The following is a 17287-nucleotide window of genomic DNA, read 5'->3' on the forward strand; positions in this document are numbered from 1 at the left end:
CCTTCTTTAAGGAGTGTTATCTTCTCCTTCTAACAGGCTCTGGGTATTGACCTGATATATCTAAAAACAGGGTGAGGAACTACAGTGTTCCATTGTAATAGCTGTACATGCATGCCTGCTAAGTCGATTCAGTCGTGTCCGACTCTTTGCCCTCCCATGGACCGTAGCCCGTCAGGCTCCTCTGTCCATGAGATTCTCCAGGCAAGAATACTGGAGTGGGTTGCCATGCTCTCCTCCAGGGGATCTTCCTGACCCAGGGATCCAACTCTTGTCTCTTAAGTCTCCTGCATTGGCAGGCAGGTTCTTTACCACTAGTGCCACCTGGAAAGCTGCAGTAGCTGTACACCAACTCTCAAATATATTTATAAAACAAGACAAGCTACATTTTATTTTCTTGTCTTTCTTGCTCCCAGGAACACATTGATTTATTAGGCATAGCCACAATCCCTATGTGTAAAAACACCTTGATTGCCATGGTGGTCTTGCTGATACCACAGTAGTTAAATCTGCTTTGCCACTAATAGTTATGTGGAGCTATTTGGCCTCTGTTATTCTGAAATCTCATTATCCTTACTTATGCCAGAGAGCTCAGTTCTTTGCTAGCATCAGTACCACAAACCCTTGTCTATAAGGGATAGCTACCCACTGAGCTTCACAAAGATGTCAATATTTTTCTCATTAGAAGCCTCACTTCTGGGCTGTCTTAGAGAACATAATTTTGGGGTTCTCAGGTTTTATACAGTCAATCTATTCTAACATTCTCACCTCTTTGAGCCTTCTTACATTCTCTTCCATACTATGTCTGAGGATATTTCATATCTACTACATTTATTAGCTATTCATTCTGTCTAATCTTCAAAGAACCATTGATCTTTCTGGCCAAAGTATTAGGATCTGGTTCAAGTATCTTTGCCCAAAGCTTAAATCCCAAGTCATGGACAAGTTCTCCATGTCATTTAATTCTGTCATATCCAGCTTTGTATTATGTGCCCTAGTCAAATACTCTCAAAATCCACTGTCTCATGTTTCCCTGGATCCTCTTGTACATTTGGTCAGGTCTTGCAATTGCTTCTGTGAAAGTGATCTCTAGAATGGAAAGTGTACTTTTCCATAGGTCATAGCCTAAGGAATGTGGATTAGAAGGAGAGATGTTGACTTTTTCACACTACTAAGACAGGGATCCATATGGCATTTTGGATTCCCACTGTAATGCAAAGGGAAACTTTCACAATGTCTGCTGTCCTTGATGTCCTGCAAATGGAGGAAGGTGGTGTACTCAAATTCCTTGCAGCGGGAACCCACTTAGGTGGCACCAACCTTGACTTCCAAATGGAACAGTACACCCACAGAAGGAACAGTTATGGCGTCTACATTATAAATCTGAAGAGAACTTGGGAGAAGCTTCTGTTGGCAGCTGGTGCCATTGTTGCCTTTGAAAACCCAGCTGATGTCAGTGTCACATCCTCCAGGAATACTAGCCAGTGAGCTGTTCTGAAGTTTGTTGCTGCCACTGGAGCTATTCCTATTACAGGCCACTTCAGTCCTGGAACTTTCACTAACCAGATCCAGGCAGCCTTCTGAGAGCCAAGACTTCTGTTAGTTACTGATCCCAGGGCTGACCACCAGCCTCTCACCGATGCCTCCTACATTAACCTGCCTACCATTGCTCTGTGTAACACAGACTCTCCTCTGTGTTATGCGGACATTGCCATCCTGCAAGAGGAGAATGGGGCGGCAGAGGATGAAATGGTTGGATGGCATCATTGACTCAATGGACATGAGTTTGAGCGAACTCTGGAAGATATGGAGGGAAAGGGAAGCCTGGTGTGCTGTCCTCCATGGGGTTGCAAAGGGTTGGGCATGACTGAATGAACAACAACAACAACAAGGGAGCTCGCTCAATGGGCCTGATGTGGTGGTGGGTGCAGACCTGGGAAGTTCTGTGCATGTGTGGCATCATCTCCTGGGAACACCCATGGGAGGTCATGCCTGATCTCTGCTTCTACAGAGGTCCTGAAGAGTTTGAAAAGGAAGAACAGGTGGCAGCTGAGAAGGCTGCAACCAAGGAGGAATTTCAGAGTGAATGGACTGCTTGGTTCACTCACCAGTTCATTTGTTCACTGAGTTCACTGCTACTCAAACTGGGGGCTGAACTGGTCCAAAGGCATGCAGGAACTCAGTTCAGCGGTTCCCCACTGAAGACTGGAATGCTCAGCCTGCCACTGCACACTGGTCTGTAGCTCCCACACGTCAAGCTGCTGAATGGGTAGGAGCAACCACTGAGTGGTCTTAAGTTGTTCTTCCACAAACTTTTTTAAAAAAAGTAATTTTATTTATTCATTTATTAATTTTGGCTCTGCTTGGTCTTTGTTGCTGTGTGGGCTTTTTCTTTAGCTGCAGGGAGCAGGCACTAATCTCTAGTTGCAATGCTTGGGCTTCTCATTGTAGTGACTTCACTTGTGGAACACAGGCTCTAGGGCATTCGGGCTTCAGGAGTTGTGGTTCCAGGGCTCTAGAGCACAAGCTCAATAATTGTGGCTCATGGGCTTAGTTGCTCCACAGCATGTGGGATATTCCCAGACCAGGGATGGAACCCGCGTCTCCTGCGTTGGGCAGGTGGATTCTTTACTGTTGAGCCACTGGGGAAGCCCCCACAAACTCTTAAAATGGAAACAGGCTGACAGAAAATAAACAGTTTCTTTAAAAAAAAAAGAGAGAGATGTTAAGAACGAGTGTCATTTTGTAAAGCACCTGCCCCGTAAATTTGTTGTATGGTTTCCAGGAAAGGGGATACTGCTTTCCTCTGGCAAGTAGTTTAAAAGTCTTATGTTGGCCGGAGGATTTAGAAGAGTCAAGGGCTTTAAGATTTTAGGTTCATTTACCACCAAATATTGGTACAGTTGGAGAAAGGGCTATTTGATATCTTATGGGTAGATCTATGCCTGGCATACAGTAAGCATATGTGTTTTTTTTGAAGTAAAAAGCCACATAATTGACCTTCTTTTCAATTTCAGTACTAAAATCCACAACTGCAGTGTTGAACATTAGTGAGCATTTATTTGAGGCACATATATCTACATATTCTGTGTCCCATTCTGAGAGTTTCATAAACATGTCTCTCATCCAGTGTGACATTGTGATTTTTTAAAAATAATTTTCATTTATTTATTCTGTTTTTGGTTGCATTGGATCTTTGTTGCTACAATGGCTTTTCTCTAATTGTGGCATGCGGGAGCTACCTTTCCTTGCAGTACCCAGGCTTCTCACTGCAGTGGCTTTTCTTGTTCTGGAGCATGGTTCTAGGCACTCAGGCTTCAGTAGTTGCAGCACTTGGGCTCAGTAGTTGTGGTGCATGGGCTTAGTTGCTCCACCAGAACAGGGATATTCTGGGACCAGGGATCGAACCCAAGTAACTTACATTGGCAGGCAGATTCTTTACCATTGAACCACCAGGAAAGCTGGACATTGTGATTGATAATAGGAAATACATATTTGGTCTTTCTTCTTGGTTTCTGATACAGCCCCTTACACCCTTGAAATTTCCTAAGAGAGCAATAAAGGTGTCTTTTGTTATGTCAATGAGGTGTCTTTTTGTTGTTATTCAGTCACTGAGTTCCGTCCCTTGTCTGACTCTTTGTGATCCTATGGACTGCAGCACACCAACCTTCCCTGTCCTTCACCATCTCCATGAGTTTGCTCATGTCCATTGAGTTGGTGATGCCATCTAACTGTCTCATCCTCTGTCACCCACTTCTCCTACCTTCAGTCCTTCTCAGCATCAGGGTCTTTTCCAGTGAGTCAGCTCTTTGGTTCAGGTGGCCAAATTACTGGAGCTTCAGCTTCAGCATCAGTCCTTCCAATGAATATTCAGGGTTCGTTTCTTTTAGGATTGATTGGTTTGATTTCCTTGCTGTCCAAGGGACTCTCAAAAGTCTTTTCCAGCACCACAGTTCAAAGGCATCAGTTCTTCAGTGCTCAGCCTTTTTTACTATCCAGCTCTCACATCCATACATGACTACTGGAAAAACCATAGCTTTGACTAGACGGACCTTTGTTGGCAAAGTAATGTCTCTGCTTTTTAATATGCTGTCTAAGTTTGTCATTGCTTTTCTTCCAAAGAGCAAGCGTCTTTTAATTTCATGGCTGCAGTCACCATCTGCAGTGATTTTGGAGCCCAAGAAAATAAAGTCTGTCACTGTTTCCATTGTTTCCCCATCTTTTTGCTATATGCAGAGTACATCATGCATATGCAGAGTACAACAAAAAGATGTACTCCCCATCTTTTTGCTATGAAATGATGGGACTGGATGCCATGATCTTGGTATTTTGAATGTTGAGTTTTAAGCCAGCTTTTTTCACTTTCCTCTTTCACCTTCATCAAGAGGCTCTTTAATTCCTCTTTGCTTTCTGCCATAAGGGTGGTGTCATCTGCATGTCTGAGGTTAATATTTCTCCCGGCAATCTTGACTCCAGCTTGTGCTTCATCCAGCTGAGCATTTCGCATGATGTACTCTGCATATAAGTTATATAAGCAGGGTGACAAAATAGAGCCTGGATCACTCCTTTTCCAATTTGGAACCAGTCTGTTTTTCCACATCTGGTTCTAACTGTTGCTTCTTGACCTGCATACAGGTTTCGCAGGAGGCAGGTCAGGTGGTCTGGTATTCCCATCTCTTTAAGAGTTTTCCAGAGTTTGTTGTGATCCACACAGTCAAAGGCTTGGCATAGTCAATGAAGCAGATGTTTTTCTGGAATTCTCTAACTTTTTCTATGATCCAGTGGATGTTGGCAATTTTATCTCTGATACCTCTGCCTTTTCTAAATCCAACTTGTACATCTGGAAGTTCTTGGTTCACATACTGTTGAAGTCTACCTTGAAGGATTTTGAGCATTACTTTGCTAGTGTGTGAAATGATTGCAGTTGTGCAGTAGTATGAATGTTCTTTGACATTGCCGTTCTTTGGGATTGAAATGAAAACTGACCTTTTCCAGTCCTGCTGAGTTTTCCAAGTTTGCTGGCATACTGAGTGCTGCAGTTTAACAGCATCATTTTTTTAGGATTTGAAATAGCTCAGCTGGAATTCTGCGAATGCCACTAACTTCATAGTGATGCTTTCTAAGGCCCACTTCACACTCCAGGATGTCTGGCTCTAGGTGAGTGATCATACCATTGTGGTTATCTGGATCATGAAGAACTTTTTTGTATAGTTCTTCTGTGTATTCTTGCCACCTCTTCTTAATATCTTCTGCTTCTGTTAGGTCCATACCATTTCTGTCCTTTATTGTACCCATCTTTGCTTGAAATCTTCCCTTGGTATCTCTAATTTTCTTGACAAGATCTCTAGTCCTTCCCATTCTATTGTTTCCCTCTATTTCTTTGCATTATTCACTCAAAAAGATTTTGTTATCTCTCCTTGCTATTCTCTGGCTCTCTGCATTCAGATAGGAATATGTTTCCTTTTCTCCTTTGCCTTTAGTTTCTCATCTTTTCTCAGCTATTTGTAAGGTCTCCTCAAACAACTGTTTTGCCTTTTTGCATTTCTTTTTCTTGAGGATGGTTTTGATCACCACTTCCTGTACAATGTTATGAACCTCTGTCCATAGTTCTTCAGGCACTCTATCTATGAGATCTAATCCCTTGAATCTATTTGTCACTTCTACTGTATAATCATAAGGGATTTGACTAGGTCACACCTGAATGGCCTAGTGGTTTCCCTTGTCTGTACTGTGCTTAGTCACTCAGTTGTGTCTGACTTTTTGACCTCATGGATTGTAGCCTGCCAAGCTCCTCTGTCCATGGGGATTCTCCAGTCTAGAATACTGGAATCATTTGCCATGCCCTCCTCCAGGGAAGCTTCCCAACCTAAGAATCGAACCCAGGATTTCTGTATTGCAGGTGGATTCTTTACTGTCTTAGCCCCAGGGAAGCCCATGAATACTGGAGTGGGTAGCCTATTCCTTCTCCAGGGGATCTTCCTAACCCAGGAATCGAACCAGAGTCTCCTGCATTGCAGGCAGATTTTTTACCAGCTGAGCTACCAGGGAAGCCCAGTGGTTTTCCCTGTGTTCTTCAGTTTAAGTCTGAATTTTGCAATAAGGAGCTCATGATCTGAACCACAATCAGCACCCGGTCTTGTTTTTGCTGACTGTATACAGCTTCTCCATCTTCAGCTGCAAAGAATATAATAAATCTTATTTTATTTTGGTGTTGACCATCTGGTGATGTCCATGTGTAGAGTCATCTCTTATATGTTGGAAGAGGGTTTTTCCTATGAGCACTGTGTTCTTTTGGCAAAACTTATAACCAGCACCTATGGATTGGGTACTGGTTGCCAGGTAAATCAACCATGTGATTAGAGGGTAAGAACTCTCAATCTGTGGAATCTAATGCTGTATCAGGGGAGATAGTGTCAGAAATGACTTGATTTGTAGAATACCTAGCTGGTGTTGGAACATTGCTTGTTGGAGGTGTGGAGAAAAACTCCCTCTTCCCACATTGAAACTGGGTGCTCAGAACACAAAACAGTTGGTGTCAATGAAGTGGGATTTGCTAGGTTAGCCCTGGCTCATGGAAACATGTGGTTTGGGAAGAGAAAGCATGAAGGGCAGAGGATGAAGACCCTTTGATTCCCAAGTCACTTGGTCACCCATGGTATGAGCGGCAGTTTGCTGTAGTCAGTCAGAAAGGTAAAAGTTACCCAAGGTGTTTAGAGATGGATCCAAATCCTGAGGAGTGGAATCACTGGGTATATAAGGAAGTACATAATAACAAGAGGCATACTAGGCATATAATTCCTTGGTTATTGTTATCTGTAATAGCTAAACTATAAGATAATGCTGGGTTAGACCTTGATGCTGGTCCAAACTCAGATTTCAGCAAGTTTGAGCTTGGGCCACTAGCCTCAAAGCTGCCCCCAAGGTAAAAAATTGTTCAGGGACAACAGAATGTCCTCTAAGACCTCTAGTTACCAAGAAGATAGTAAACATGTTCTTGTTTAGTTGCCCAGTCGTGTCTGACTCTTTGCAACTCCATGGACTGCAGCACACCAGGCTTCCCTGTCCCTCACCATCTCCAAAGTTTGCCCAAGTTCGTGTCCTTTGCATTGGTCATGCCATTCAGCCATGTCATCATCCTCTGCCCTCTTCTCCTTCTGACCTCAATCTTCCCCAGCATCAGGGACTTTTCCAATGAGTTGGCTGTTCCCATCAGATGACCAAAATACTGGAGCTTCAGTTTCAGCATCAGTCCTTCCAACGAGTATTCAGGGTTGATTTCCCTTAAGGTTGACTGGTTTGATCTCCTTGCTGTCTAAGGAACTTTCAGGAGTCTTCTCCAACACCACGTTTGAAGCCATCAATTCTTCGGCGTTCTGCCTTCATGGATCACTGCACTGTCCTGGCAAAGGGGCTTGCAAAACTCAATGAAGCTACGAGCCATGCCGTGTAGGACCACCCAAGACAGATGGGTTATAATGGAGAATTCTGACAAAACATGATTCATTGGAGGAGGGAATGGCAAACTACCCCAGTATACTTGCCATGATAACCTCGTGAACTGTATCAAAGAACAAAAAGATATGACACTGAAAGATGAGTCTCCCAGTAAACATGGGGAAAAGGACTAAACCAAGAAGCTCCTGACACCAGGATTATAGTGTGAAGGAACTGTTTGATTCTGTAGACCATCAAGTTCCTGAAGAATCTTCACTGAAATAAATTGTGGGAGTAACTAGTTTTGGGGCTGTGTCTTTGGTTTTGAGTGCTGCAAAATGGGAGAGCATGTTTGTATTGAAACAGGGCCCACACATCACTATGGAACAATCACAGATGATTATATGTGATCCAGGTACACAGGAGGTTATTCCTAGGGGAATAGCCAGCCTGATGGACTAGATAAAAGCCACTCTAACATCTGTTTATCCTGAGATGGGGATGGTTTGTCTCCCCCTGTGAATGCCAAGTGGAAAACTTCACATGAGGCAGCTGATATGCTTCATATGCAAGCTGTGTGGGACTAGCCTTTTAATAAGTAGGATATACACCCACTGAATATGCCCATTACCCAGGTCATGGTAAATTCTATGGTTAAAGGGAGACCGCTTCACATGGGCATCCCCTATAATCCTATTGTTGTTCAGTCGGTAAGTGCATTACACATTTAGAGTTATTATGTCTTCATGGTGGTGGTGGTGGTGGTGGTTCTGTCACCAAGTCATGTCTAACTCTTTGCCACCCCATAAACTGCAGCACGCCAGGCCTCCCTGTCCCTCACCATCGCCTGGAGTTCGCCCACATTCTTGTCCATTGAATCGGTGATGCCATCCAACCATCTCATCCTCTGTCACCTCTTCTCCTCCTGCCTTCAATCTTTCCCAGCCTCAGTGTCTTTGCCAATGAGTTGGCACTTGGCATCAGGTGGCCAAAGTATTGGAGCTTCAGCATCTGTCCTTCCAATGAATATTCAGGGTTCATTTCCTAAATTGACTGGTTTAATCTCCTTGCTGTCTGGAAGGGACTCTCAAGAGGCTTCTCCAGCACCATAGTTTGAAAACATCAATTCTTTGAGGCCCAGCCTTCTTTAGGGCCCAACAATCCTGTTGTTGCAAAAAAACCATTCAGGAAACCTTATAAAATTTGCTGTTTCATCTTCCCCTCACTGGATCTTACAGATGCTAATAAAAAATTGTTAATTAACAAGAGAATGTAAGAGGCCAAGGGGGGCAGTCACATGACTCTTCCCAACAAGGTAGAACATTTTAAATAGTTACTAAGTAGTAAGGAAAGTTATGACCAACTTAGACAGCATGTTGAAAAGCAGAGACATTACTTTGTCAACAAAGGTCCATCTAGTCAAGGCTATGGTTTTTCCAGTGGTCATGTATGGATGTGAGAGTTGGACTATAAAGAAAGCTGAGTGCTGAAGAATTGATGTTTTTGAACTGTGGTGTTGGAGAAGACTCTTGAGAGTCCCTTGGACTGCAAGGAGATCCAACCAGTCCATCCTAAAGGAGATCAGTCCTGAATACTCATTGGAAGGACTGATGTTAAAGCTGAAACTCCAATACTTGGGCCACCTGATGTGAAGAGCTGACTCATTGGAAAAGACCCTGGTGCTGGGAAAGATTGGGGGCAGGAGGAGAAGGGGACGACAGAGGATGAAATGGTTGGATGGCATCACCGACTCAATGGACATGGGTTTGGGTGGACTCCAGGAGTTGGTGATGGACAGGGAGGCCTGGTGTGCTGCGGTTCATGGGGTTGCAAAGAGTTGGACATGACTGAGTGATTGAACTGAACTGAAGTGAAGTAGTAAGATGAATAAAGTGAATATTGACAGGAGCAAAACAAAGAGGAAACAGAAGAGAGTCACGGGACTCATTACAGTAGAATAGAAATCTTTAGATGGTTATTTTAAAATGAGTGAATAAAATGGACACTGATGGGGTTAAAACAAAAGCTTTAACATAGCACAACCTAGGGGTGGGTGGGCCGAAGGGATCCACCATTTGGATCCCTTTTAATGTTGGATGCCCTCCCAAATTAAAGGGCCCCAAAGGAGTCCACTCTACCCATTTGGAAAAAATTTAAAAGTCAAAAGGTAGGAATTAAAATGAGAAACCTGACTGGCAATTTCACGGGGGGCAGTGGACAGGCTGGCAGATTTACAAGATGAAGATTAACAAAAGGCTCAGGGTCCCTTGTCTCAACCCCTAACTGGGAACCCAAACACTTTGCCCTGGAGAGGGTAAAATGGTCAGGGGCCAGAAAAGAGACGTTTTCAGGACTCAGCTGTGGTACCAAAGCCCATTGGTGAAGCCCTAACCCAGGCTACAGTTAGATTAAGATTACCTAATAATCATTGATAGGATTATGAAAGTTAGAATTATGTAAAGAAGTGTGTCAGTTTTACCTGAATGTTTTATGGGAGTGCATGTTATGTTTGGCAGGGGGAACACTTCCCCTACCTACTACTGTAAAATCAAAACCTGTGGATGAAGTCCTAATCGAGGCTACAGTTAGGAACATATGAGTTGTTGGAATTACTGTAAAACTTGTAGGAGAATCAGTATGCTTGAATAGGCTTTATGCAAATAGGCTTTTTTTTTTTTTAACTAGCTTCTATGTGGGAGATGGATACTGAATCTGACTGGGGAGCATTTTCCCTACCTAGTATTATCAAACAAGTGAAAGTGAAAGTCGCTCAGTTGTGTCCAACTCTTTGTGACCCCAAGGACTGTAGCCCACCTGGCTCTTCTGTCCATGCAATTCTCCAGGCAAGAATACTGTAGTGGGTTGCCATTCCCTTCTCCAGGGGATCTTCCTGACCAGGGATTGAACCCAAGTCTCTTGTGTCTCCTGCATTGGCAGGCGGGTTCTTTACTACTAGTGCCACCTGGGAAGCCACAAGAACTGTTCTATCTGCCACCAAAATACACTGACATTGCAGATAGCTGTGTGGCCAGCTTACTGGTAGCAAGACTCTTGGACACAGCTGACTGATACTGATATCCCTGTGGTGATACAAATGGATCGTGACAGGAGTAGATACACGTTCTGGCCTGGACTTCACTTACCTGGTGGTAGATGCAAATACTCAGAATGATTTTAGACACACACACACAGCAGTGAGCATTAGCTTGCAATAAGCAGCAGTTGGAAGAGAGAGAACTTAATTTCCAGCTGGAATTGAACCCTGGTCACCTGGGTGGAAACCAGGAATCTTCACTGCTAGACCACAGGGGCCAGCAGGTAGAATCTAAGTCCCCAGCCCTTGTCTTGAAAGGAAGAATCAGACAAAGAGACAGAAGATATAGAGGAAAGAGTATTTACTCGAAAACCAGAATAGATGCATAAAGACACATGGGCAAGCCCAGCAAGAGAGTGCTAGAGTCGTGCCTTTGGGAAGTTTAAATCCTTTATTATGGGGCAGTCTTCTGGGGCTTTGTCCCCTTCTTGGCCAGTCGTCTTGTTTTGACCCCCCTGGTTAATCTATCTCAGGACCTTCCTCTAGGTACACACACATCCCTCAGTCAAGATGGATTTCATGGCAAAGGCATATGGGAGGGGGATAGCAAGACTTAGTATAATCTACATCCCCTGCCTTTTTGACCCTGTGAAGCCTTTTGTGTATGTGTAGTGTCTCCCTTGCCCCAAGGATGGGAAATGTATGACCTCTTGATCTCCTAACGCAGTTTAGCTCCTCTCTGCTCCTGCCATAAAATTATCTACCTGTTGTTTCTCATACAGACGTCCCACAGGGTATTTCCCTGGTGGTCCTGTGGCTGAGTCTCTGCACTCCCAATGCAAGGGGTCCAGGTTGGATCCCTGGTCAGGGAGCTAGATCCCACATGCCATAACTAAGAGTCTGCATGCCACAACTAAAGATCCCACATGCTACAACGAAGATTAAAGATCTGGAGAGCCAAAACCAAGACCTGGTACAGACAAATAAGTAAATAAAAATTTAAACAAAATAACATTGAACAGAAAGAGTGAGAACTTTCTGGCTTTGTCTCTTACTATTATGAGGAAGCATTCAATCTTACCAATAAGTATGATGTTAGTTTTAGGATTTTTGTAGTTTTATTTCTTAACAATAGTAAGGGTGTTCCCATCCTCTAGTGTCTTGTATTCTTCAAGGACTTTCTATGAACTTATTGAGATAATCATATATATGTTCTTTATTTTGTTAGTATGGTGAATTACATTAATAGTTTTAATTTAATGATACTGTGTTTGTCATTCAGGAATTTCATTCAGTTTTGAAGGTTTTTTTTTTGTTTTGTTTTGTTTTTTACAAATTTATTTATGGCTATGCAGGTTCTTTGTTGCTGCACAGACTTTTCTCTGGTTGTGGTAAGAAGGGGCTACTCTTCATTGTAGTGTGTAGGCTTCTCATTGAGATGGCTTCTCTTGTTGTGGACTACAGGCTCTTGGGTGTTCAGACTTCAGTAGCTACGGCACATGGGCTCAGTAATTGTGGCTCCCAGACTCTAGAGCACAGACTCAGTAGTTTTGGCACATGGGCTTAGTTGCTCTGTGGCATGTGGGATCCTCCCAGACCAGGGATCAAACCTGTGTCTCCCGAATGGGCAGGCATATTCTTTACCACTGAGCCCCCGGGGAAGCCCTTTCATTCAGTTTTGATTTAGACAAAATTCCCACAACATGCTTCACAAATCAGCAAGGTGCTTATTTCTCTCCTGGAAGAGTCCAGAAATAGGTAACAAGGATAGCCACTCACCAGTTGCAATAGGGGAACAAAGTTACTTATTTATTTGCTTGCTTTTGCTGTAACATTTTATGACTCAGGAAAACAGACCCACTGGAAATATTAGAACTATGTGCTCATTAGAGGAATTAGACCTTTCTCAAATGAGGAGAAGAGGTAATCAGAGGACTGGAGAATCTTTAAACACAATATCCTTAAACAGTGGTATGAATGGACAGATTTGAGTTTGCAAGGAAATTCAAACAGTTGTACATGTCTATCTGTCAAAGTAGGACCATAAAAAGTGACTCATGGAGATGTCTGTGGACACCGCCACCTCTGAGGGGACTGAAGTGCTTGTGATTGGCTCAGGGTTGATGTTATTTAACAAAGACAGTAGTCAGGAAGATAAGCTTGAAGTTTGGAACTTCTGAACAGTTTTGGATCTGTCAATCTGTTACATCCACATCATTTTGAGATTAATGGCTTCTTCATTTTTGCATTTCAAATCTCAGGAGGTTCCTCTTTTATCCAATTCTAACCATTCAGCAAAGAGCATTCTAGAAAAAGTAGTTCTAACCCTCATATAACATAATCCAGCACAATCAAATCCCCTAGCTTTTATTCTCATGGTTCCAAGTTCTCTCTTTTCAACGTGAATTGTTGTGTCCAACTTAAAAGAGGAGCAAAGTACAAAAGGTTAAATTACCAAGTCAGATGAAACCATCCTTTTTTGATAACTTTGACCATTTTTTATTTACATCAACTACTTATTAACCAAAACAAATGCTACCTACTATACTAGCCACAAAAATGCTAAAGATACATCTCTCTACAGTAAAGATCAATAACCTGAAAATTTCTGTTTTCATAGTAAGGAGAAGGGTAGAATAGGTATCAGTAGGCAAATCCCAGGGTCTGTCATAGTAGGGCAGAAAGAAAATTCCAATAAGTACCAAAGTCAGTATCACAAGGACCACATGCATTGCATATAGTGGAAATTAAGTAGAAACAATAACAAAACTAATTTCAAGTACACTTACTTGCATATTAAAACATACATTTTACTTCAGTCTGAGATGTCACAGTGGAAATGACACAGTGCACATATGCAAATCACAATGAAAGTAATACACATTGAAAGTTATATGAAATAGCTGAAAGGGTACTAGGAGCATTATTAACAGAGGTTTATATTAGCAAATGGAAACTATAAGTTACAAGCTAGGGTACCACTTCAAAGATGAGAGAGACACTGATAAAGCAATTCCCTATTTGCAGCATTTTAAAGATTTCTCTTCAGGTATTAATTTCTTTATGCATAACAAAGAAGAGATGCACCTGAAGGTTTTCCCACATTCATAGGGTTTTCTCTCCAGTGTGAGTTTTCACATATTTTTGGAGTATTAGGGAAAATGAAAGAATTTTCCACATTCTTCAAATTCCTGTCTCCCAGTATGAGTTCTCACTTGATGACTAAAGAATGAGAAAGACCTGAAGGTTTTCCCACACTCTTCACACTGGTATGGTTTCTCTTATGTTTTCATATATGCACTAAAGTGTTAGGATTCACATGATTTTGCAAGAATTAGATACAAATTAAGATTTTCCTGTGCTTCAAATACTAATAAGAGTTCTCTTCAGTATGAGTTCTCACAAATTTCCTAAATGATAAGAACAGATGAAGACACTCCTGCATTTCATATATGCACAGTTTCACTCCAATTTATGTTATCCCATGTACAGTAAAATGTCTACAATTATAGGGCCTCTCTCCAATATTGGTCCTTATATGGTTAATTACAAGAGGAAGGGAGCTGTGCATTCCTTACATGTATAGAACTCATTTCTAGTGTTTTCTCACTTGTCAAATAATCTTTGAAGAATAAGTGAAGGTCTGAGTTGGAAAACTGTCCAGTGCTGTGTGCCTCAGGAAGAATCAACAAATGAAGGATTTCTAATTAAGGGGGGGCACCAGAATGACACAAAGGACAGAATTCCCTTCTCAAACTGCAGCAAGGCTAGGGAGAGCATGAAGATAAAAATACAAACTCTACTGGTCTTCTTAATATCTTCTGAGTTATTTAGATTTATGACTTAAATGAACAATTCTTTTCTGCCAATAAATAGTTTTGAATGAGCTTTTACATACAGATCTTCTATTAGTAGGACTAAAGATAAAAGGGAACAAGATGGGAAGGCAGAGGGTATGAGAGTAAAGCAATGTTTTTTATCATTTTCATTAGGTGATTCACTCAGGTTTAGTGAAAATCCAACACGGAGTGAAAGGAGGGGATTACTATCTGCTCTGGGTCTTTTTAAAAATTAGTGAATGTTAAACAGTTTGCCCAGGAGAATGACAGAAAATGTGTCTTGGTAAACAGGGATCTAAAGCACCCTGGAATTTACTGAGAAACTTGTTTGTAAAGGCTATACGTAATTATTGCTCTTTTCTTACAAAAAATGTATTTTTGAAATTTATATTCTGTCAACTAAAGTGCTTTTGTCTAAGCGGTTTTAAAAAAAAGAATAAGTGAAGGTTTTCCCACGTTCCTTATATTCATAATACTTCTTTCCAATTTGAGTTCTTATAGGTACTTTAAGGGATATAGAAGAAATAAAACTTTCTCATACTCTTTTACATTCATTGGGTATATTTTCAATATGAATTCTCACATGTGTAACTAAAAAATGAGGGCCAGTTGAAGATTTTTCCACATTTTTTGCCTTCACAGAATTTTTCTCCACTGAGAGTTTTCACATTTTCTTAGAGATGAAAGAAATGGAAGGCATTTTCACATTCTGTAAATATAAAGCCTGTCTCCACTGTGAGTTCTTACATGTACAGCAGTGCATGAAGAATGAATGAGAGCTTTCCTACATTTTGTATATTCATAGTACTCTTCTCCAATGTGAATTTTCACATGAGTCCTAAGATACAAAGAAAAGCTGAAAAGTTTTCTACATTCCTTATATTGTTAGGACTCTGTCCAGTGTGTCTTAACAAGTGAATGATTAATGAAGGCTGTCATAGATCTAGTGAATTCACAGGATTTATCTTTAGTATGAGTTCTGTTGTACACATTTAAATTTGGAATCAGGCTGAAGACTTTTCCATATTGATTACTCTCATTATATATCTCTCCAGTCTGAAATACCTTCCACATAGTAGATTTCAAGGTCTTTCTGAAGTATTTTCCAATTTGACCATATTTACAGAGATCCTCCACTAAATGAATTCTTAAATATCTCTCCTGTGTCTTGCACTGATCTGTGCTATGGCAAAAATGATGGTAATTACATAATAGGCAGCTTTCACATTATAGATGAAGTAGTATATTAAGTTAAGGTAGGCTGTGATAAGTAAACGTTTTGTAATCCTATTTTTAGGGTAAACACTATCCCAAAATGTTATAAGTAAAAAGTCAATTTAGGATATAAAGTGGAATACCAAAAATTATAGAATTGAGCCAAAAGAAAACAAACAAAAAAAGGAGAATAGACACAATTATAGAAATAATTATATTAAATGTAAATAGAATGCACTATCTTATTAAAAGGCAGAAATGATAAGACTGGATAAAAAAGCAAGATGCAACTCTATGCATGATAGTTTACCAAAGATGAACTTAAAATATAAAGACATAATAGAAGCAAAAGGATGAAAACTGATATATTATACAAACCCCAAGCATGAGAAATATGGGTAACTCTACTAATATCAGATTTAAAGTATTACTAGAAACTAAAAGAGATATTTCATAATGATTAGTGTCAATTTATTGAAAATAAAATAATTCTAATGATGTGCATATCTAACAACAAAGCTTCCCAATACATAAGGTTACAAAAATGCTAGAACTGAAAGAATAGACAAATCCACAATTAACAATGGAAGAATTAACATTTTTCTCCCAGTAACTGATAGAACATATAGGAAAATGTGGTAAGAATAAAGAATATTTAAACATTATGAAAGCAATTTGGTTTGATATTTACAGAATACTACACACCACGACTATAGAATACACATTTCTTTCAAGCATACATATAAAACATATCAAGATAACCCATATGTTAGATAACAACAACAAAACAGCAAAACTCAATTAAGTTTAAAGGAGTGAAATTGTACAGAGTATCTTCTCAGACTAAAACAGACCTATTTGGGACATCCAAAATAATATCCCCAGATATTTGGAAATTAAGTCATACTTCTAGTTAAGCAACAGATCAAGGAAGAAATCAACAGGGAAATGATAAATTCAAACTTAATAAAATCACGAATCAAAATTCATGAAATGCAGCTTAATGCATAGTAAGAAATTTATAGCTTTTATTTTTTTACATTTTAATATGTATTAGGAAAGAGTCAATGATCTGAGCTTTCAGAGAAACTATAAAAAGAATAGAAAATTAAACCCAAAGTAGGTATAAGAAAAGAAAAACATATGAGTAGAAATCAGTGAAACAGAAATAGGAAAACAACAAAGACAAGGTTGGTTTAAAAAAATGACTAATAAAATCATTATACTAACTGCAATACTGATAAAGGCAAAAGGAGAGAAAACATATTTACCAATATCCAAAAATGAAAGAGGGGCACCACTACAGATCCTAAATATATTGAAAATATAATAACAATATTATCAATAACTTCATGTATTACCATCTTAGATAAAATGGACAAATTGTTTAAAAAACACAAGTTACCAACTGACACAAGTGGAAATAGAAAATTGAAACTGCAGCGTATTTATTTAAGAAGTTGAATTTGCAATTCAAAATTTCCCCACAAAGAGAATGCTAGCCACATATGGCTTCTGTGGTAAATTCTGTCAAATACATAATGAAGAAACAAATATAAACCTCTTTCATACAACAGAGGTAGAATAAGAATTGTCAGCTCATTTTATAAGATCAGTATAACCCTGAAACTAAAACTGACAAGAGGGTAACGTGAAAAAAATATATAGAGAGACAAATATCCCTCATGAACACAGATGCAAAAATTCTCAACAGAGCAAATTGAAACCAGCCAATAGATAACATTTTCACACTGCTGCATGCCACCTG

The 17287-nt window shown here is 40.3% G+C and overlaps 1 pseudogene; it reads left to right on the forward strand.

Moving 5' to 3' along the window:
• Window positions 1-375: 375 nt before the first annotated feature.
• Window positions 376-2293, forward strand: LOC112587118 (annotated as a pseudogene).
• The last annotated feature ends 14994 nt before the right edge of the window (window positions 2294-17287 follow it).

The sequence above is a fragment of the Bubalus bubalis genome, chromosome 9, assembly GCF_019923935.1.
Source record: "Bubalus bubalis isolate 160015118507 breed Murrah chromosome 9, NDDB_SH_1, whole genome shotgun sequence".
Lineage (NCBI taxonomy): Eukaryota > Metazoa > Chordata > Mammalia > Artiodactyla > Bovidae > Bubalus > Bubalus bubalis.